The sequence below is a fragment of the Pteronotus mesoamericanus genome, unplaced genomic scaffold (genome assembly GCF_021234165.1).
Source record: "Pteronotus mesoamericanus isolate MK-2021 breed Mesoamerican mustached bat unplaced genomic scaffold, CSHL_Meso_final contig_164, whole genome shotgun sequence".
Lineage (NCBI taxonomy): Eukaryota > Metazoa > Chordata > Mammalia > Chiroptera > Mormoopidae > Pteronotus > Pteronotus mesoamericanus.
The window spans coordinates 17,952,502-17,958,415 of NW_026555065.1; the positions used below are offsets into that span (position 1 = coordinate 17,952,502).

Below are 5,914 nucleotides of genomic sequence, written 5' to 3' on the forward strand. Positions count from 1 at the left end.
TTTCCAGACTGCTCTCTGATGAGATGTGTGGGTGTCACACACGTCTTCTTTCCGGCTATATGTACTGAGGATGCTGGCTTTGGTGTCATTCCATCTTACCCGAGTCAAGGGGTGCCTGCTGTAGAGTCAAAGAAATGGCTAAGATTCCTAATTATGGGATGGGAAGAGGCTCAGAGTCCAGAAACCAGACCCTAAAGGGTATCCAACAAGAAAACAGGAAACAAGTACCAATAGGAAGATGAAGCAAAGGGGACAGGTGGGAGCAATGAGCGAGAGCAGAAAGGAGAAAGGAGCCATGGTGAAGTGGGAACGCAGGGCCAGCCTCAGAACAGACAAAGGTGCTTTGCAATGGACACTGCATGGCAGCTTTGAGACAGCAGCAAGGTCAGCTTTTAAATCTGATCAGTAAGTCTTCTACTTCCTTCCCATCTTCTTTTTTCCCTTCCATGGATAGGAACTTCATCATTATGCCACTTCACCTTTTTTTCCCTCCTTTTATCTTTTAGAGTGTTTTTAAGTTTACAGCAAAATCGAGCAGAAGGTACAGAGATTCCTCAAACACCCCCTGAGTCACACATACAGAGTCTCCCCTACTATCAAGATCCTTGAGCAGAGTGGTACATTTGTTACACTGGATGAACCTACATTGCCACATCATTATCACCAAAGTCCATAGTTTTCCTTAAGGTTCACCCTTAGTGTTGTACATCCTTTGGGTTTGGACAAATGTATAATGACATGGAGCCATTGTTGTGGTATCATGCGGAGTACTTCACTGCCTTACAAACCCTCTGTGCTCTGTTGTTCATCCCTCCCTGCCCACAACTTCCGGAAACCACCAATCTTTTTATAGTCTCTGTATTTTTGCCTTTTCCAGAATGTCATGTAATTAGAATCATATAGAATGTAGGCTTTTCAAATGGGCATTTTTCACTTCATAGCATGCCTTTAAGTTTTGTCTTTTTGTGGCTTGGTAGCTCATTTCTTTTTAGCACTGAGTCATATTCCATTGTCTGGATGTAGTTATTCCTTCACCTACTGAAGGACATCCTTGTTGCTTCCAAGTTTCGGCAATTATGAAAAAAGCTGCTTAAGCATCTGTGTGCAGGTTTGTTTGTGTAGATATAAGTTTTCAGCTCGTTTGGGTAAAACCCAAGAAGCATGATTGCTGGATTATATGGTAAAAATATGGTTAGTTTTGTAAGAAACTGCCAAACTGCCTTTCAAAGTGGCTGCACCATTTTGCATTCTCACCAGCAGTGAATGAGAGTTCGTGTTGCTCTACATCCTTGCCAACATCTGGTGCCGTCAGTGTTCTGGATTTTGGTGCACAGTTGTATCACATTGTTATTTTTTATTCCAGAGTTCCGTTTTTTGTTGGACGAGTTACCAAAGAGGTTTAGTCAACAAGGTCAAAGCCCATGTTATCACCAGACTCCTCTCATTCTTCGCTCTTTGCTTCTATTTTCTTCTGCTCAGCTGGGGCATCAGTGGCGGAGGAGGCAGCACCAACTGCTAGGAAAGGTCCGCCCGCCCCTGCATTGCACATGAGGCTCCCCTTGTTGACATTGGCAAGAGCCTTTGCAAACAAGCATGGCCGGTAGTGCTCAGCATTTACACTGGCTGCTTTAACGAGGGTGTTGTTTTTATCATCGTTGTGGAGGATGAGGGTGGAGTAGATAAAAGCGGGAGGAGACAGTGCCATGGTATGGGACGAGTGCTGGGCGGGTACTACCAGCATGGTGCTAGTTGCTGGATAAAGTAAGGGCCTCACCCCAAGATGGCCTTAGCTTTTCCTCACCAAGCACCTTACTAGCAGCTAGGGAACAGCCCATTGTTATTTTAATTTACATGTCCCTGATGACATATTATGTGGAACGTCATTTCATATGCTTATTTGCCATCTATATATCTTTGGTGAAGTGTCTGTTCAGGATGTGTGTCTATTTTTTAATTGGATTGTTTGTTTTCTTATTGTTGAATTTTAAAAGTTCTTTATAAATTCTGGATAACAGTCTTTTATCAGATGTATTTTTTGCAAATATTGTCTCCCAATGTGTGGCCAGTCTTTTTATTCCCTTGACTGTGTCTTTTGTAGGATAGAAGTTTTTAATATTAATGAAGTCCAGCTTATCAATTATTTCTTTTATGGATTGTGCCTTTGGTGTCATATCTAAAATGTCATTGCCATACTCAACCAAGGTCATCTAGGTTTTCTCCTATATTTTCTAGGAGTTTTGCAGTTTTGCATTTTACATTTAGACCTGTGATCCAATATGAATTAATTTTTGTGGAGGTATAAGGTCAGTGTCTAGATTCATTTTTTCCCCATGTGGATGTCTACATCTTGCTTTTGGTGTGAATATTTTTATCATTAAAAAAATGTGGAGGTTTATAATCCCCCTTTATTGCTTCATTTTGCAATGTTTACATTTACTGCTTATCAACACCAACCCATACTTGTCTCAAACTACTGTGAAAATCTGAGTATGTTTAGTGTTTCCCTGCTTTTTTCCCACTCCCTACCACTTTTGACACATTAGATTAAATTTCAGCCCTTGGCCAATCTGTCAGAGAAACAGGAAACGTCTCTTGCTGTGACACATTTGCCAGTGGCTGAGGTTTGAAACCAGGTGGGTATTAGTTCTTACACAGAAGCAATTTTTTCCCCGTCAAAGAGGCAGAATCACTGGATCAGCTCAGCCCAAACCTTTGCTTTGTATGGATGGATGAGTCTCCCTGATATGAACAGATTTTTTTGATAATTAAGCTTAACAATTTGCAGAATCCTTAAGGAACTTAGGGAAATAAGGAAGACAACAATTTCTGCTTGGGAAGGAGAATCAAATCTCAATATAGCTGTGTTTTCATTCTATTGAAATTACATGTGGATGATTTTAACATGGTGATCAGCACCCTGACTAGACTGTATGTGACTGGAGACAGAGTGATAAGAGAGGGGGAAAGAATATTTATTTCTCAGAGAGGCTCTTGGTGCACTCTTGTTCTCACAGCCATCTCTAGGGGAGGTAGTCCCGGGTTCAATTTTTCATCAAATGTGCAAGATAAGGACTGGCTCACAGTTGCTTTGACTCATCACTCTGAGCCCCTGATGGTGGAAGGAAACCTACCTCTCTCTCCTTCATGCTCTCATGCCTTTGCTCTTCCACTGAAGGAAAAATCAGTACCTAACACAGAGGGCAAATCTTGCATCACCAGAGAGGCAGCGCTTTCTTTGTACCTGCCTAAAGAAGATATCTCTGGCAGGCTCTGGCCAAGAACTGTCATGGCTACAGCCAGCCTGTGGATTTTCTATGCACAGAGGATTTTTTTTTTTTTTTTTGTCGTATGCCTGTAGTAGGTGTCTCTGCTTTCCACCTCCCCTCACTACCACTTGCCTTTCTCTTTCTTGAACCAGAATCCCTTCCTGGTGGCTCACCTTAGAATTCATTCCAAATCAGCTGAGCAATCCAGGTTGAAGCTGAGAGTGAAGGAGAGTACCCCAGGTTTTTAAAGCTAATGTTCCTGTCTCCCTCTTGTGTTCCCTTTTGAATGAATGGTGAATCTGGGTCACAGACACTCGAGAGAGGCTGCTCAAGGTGCAGTGGGAAATTGTATCATTTGCTTTGAGGTTTTAAGGCACTTATTTCAAACAGGAGTGAGAAAGCTGCCTAAGCAAGAAAGCTGTCTGGCACTTCACAGGCACTGTAGCCAGCAATGATCACCGAAACAGTTGCCGGCTTCGCAGGGCTGTGATGATCAATGATTTCCTTTCCTTTTTTAAAATATATTTTTAAAAAATGTCTTTGAGCCCTGGCTTGTGTGGCTCAGTTGGTTGGTACATTGTCCCATACACTGAAAGGCTGTGGGTTTGATTCCAGGTCAGGGCACATGTCTGGGTTGCAGGTTCTGTCCCCAGTCGGGGTATATAAGAGAAGCAACTGATCGATGTTTCTCACATTGATGTTTCTTTCCTTCTCTCTCCTTCCCTCCTTTCTCTTCTCTCTAAAATCAATAAGCATGTCCTTGGGTGAGGATAAAAAAATTACTTTGAGTTTTATAAATTGATGTATATATTATCTAACATATGTAAATTATATGTATGTAAACTTATATATACATATATCAATTTCAAACTTAACTAAGAAAGAAAGCTTTATGACGTTGCGCAGTAGTCCATGAGATAGTCCATGAGATAGTCATCTTAATGAATATTTAAGACTTTTCCTCTTAGGACTAATAAAATAATAGTAGCCATAATCATGTTAGTTACAGTAATAAAAACAACCATCGTGTGTTAAACATGTTCCATGTCTAGACACAGCATTTAGTGCTTTATGCATTTTTTTCTTATTTCATTCTTACAACAGTTCTAACTAGAAGATGACATCTTCTGCATGTGTCAGAAAATACAAAGAGAAGACAAAACCCAAAAAGGCCTTAAATTTACCATCTGCATTTTTTTTTTTAGCCATCTGTTTTATTGGAATATGTAGTACCCTTCCTTTGGAACATGGTATAGGATCTGCAATTAGAAAATCAACCTGAAAATCAGTTGCCTATTTTAAAGTGGCATTAGTAGGTTTTATTGTAAAGGTTAATATTAAAAACAACAATAACATTAATAATAGCAACAGGAACCTTCCACTGCACACCTAAAATTCACCAGGCACAGTTTTAACTGTATGGCATCCATTAGCTCGTTTCAACACTTTGAACTGGGTATCATTATGTCCATCTGTAGCTGAGGAAACTGAGGTTCAGAAAGGGTAGATGACCTGCCTGAAGACCTTCTGGTAAACGGCAGGACCAATGTCAGACCAGACTGGCCTGGCACCGAAGTGCTGTGCCGCCCAGGAGGCCTACAAAGAGCTGTGTGCGGCAGGATGTGAGCCTGGCCCTGAGTAACTGCTGGGTAGGGGTGGGGGTGGTGAGCCGGGAGGACTGGGGAAGGGGCGAGGATCTTCCGGGAGCAACACAGACTGGACTCTGGGACTGAATTCTTTCTCTCCTGAATTAAGTCTCCTGTGTCCTTCATCTTTCTGTAGCCAATGACCATTGTGCCAGTGTAGTTAGTTATAATGTAGGGAAGGAGCTCTACCTGCAGGGAGAAAGAGTTGAGATTCATAACCTTGGTCGTGGGCCATCACTTGAAGACCTGTTTTACACACTTACAGGAAACTGTCCACTCTGTTGACCCCCATGACAACCATGTTACATGACATCATCTGGACCTACTGGCCATAGCTAACGCATCCAGGGCTGGGCCCCTAAGCCAAAGTGGACCAGCCGTGGTTCCTTTCCTGAAATTTGGAACCGGCCTCAGAGCGTCCGGCCTCGGCGGGAGCCGCATGTGGCGGGGGAGGCTGGGGAAGCTGAGGAAGCTGAGGAAGCTGGCTGCAGCAAGGGGGGAAGGTGATGTGGATGAGCTGAGCCACATGGAGAGAAGCAGCCACAGAGGCATCCAGCTCCAAGTTTCAGTCTATTCCGGAGGCCCCACAACCTCTGATCCAGGGTTCAATGAGGCCATATATACCAACATTAAATATAGTATGACAAATTTCCATTTCTGTTTAAATTAATTAAGTCATTGGTAGACAAAGTCTCCCAATTCTGGAGTGTTTGAGTCGGTCCCAGGTTAGCCGGCATTACTGAAGCAGTGCGGGAGGGGTGTGGCGGGGAGGATGGCCCTGACAAAGAGGCCAAGGAAAATGACTGTACGCCAGAGTCTCCACCACATCCCAAATCACCGAGGGCGCAAGGTAGTGGGATGTACAGTCCAGCAAAGGCATCCCGGGTGGGAGGAGGAAAGCTCGCCCTGTCCTGCCGCCCCAGCCCCTGCTGGAGCAGAATGGCAAGGGGCGTGTCAATGGGCAGGGAGCCCAGAGTAACAGTGCAGCACTAGCTGATGCTC

The 5,914-nt window shown here is 43.4% G+C and overlaps 1 pseudogene; it reads right to left on the bottom strand.

The window, feature by feature from the left end:
• Positions 1-1,399: 1,399 nt before the first annotated feature.
• On the bottom strand, positions 1,400-1,741 carry LOC129062872 (60S acidic ribosomal protein P1-like; annotated as a pseudogene).
• Between the last annotated feature and the right edge of the window lie 4,173 nt (positions 1,742-5,914).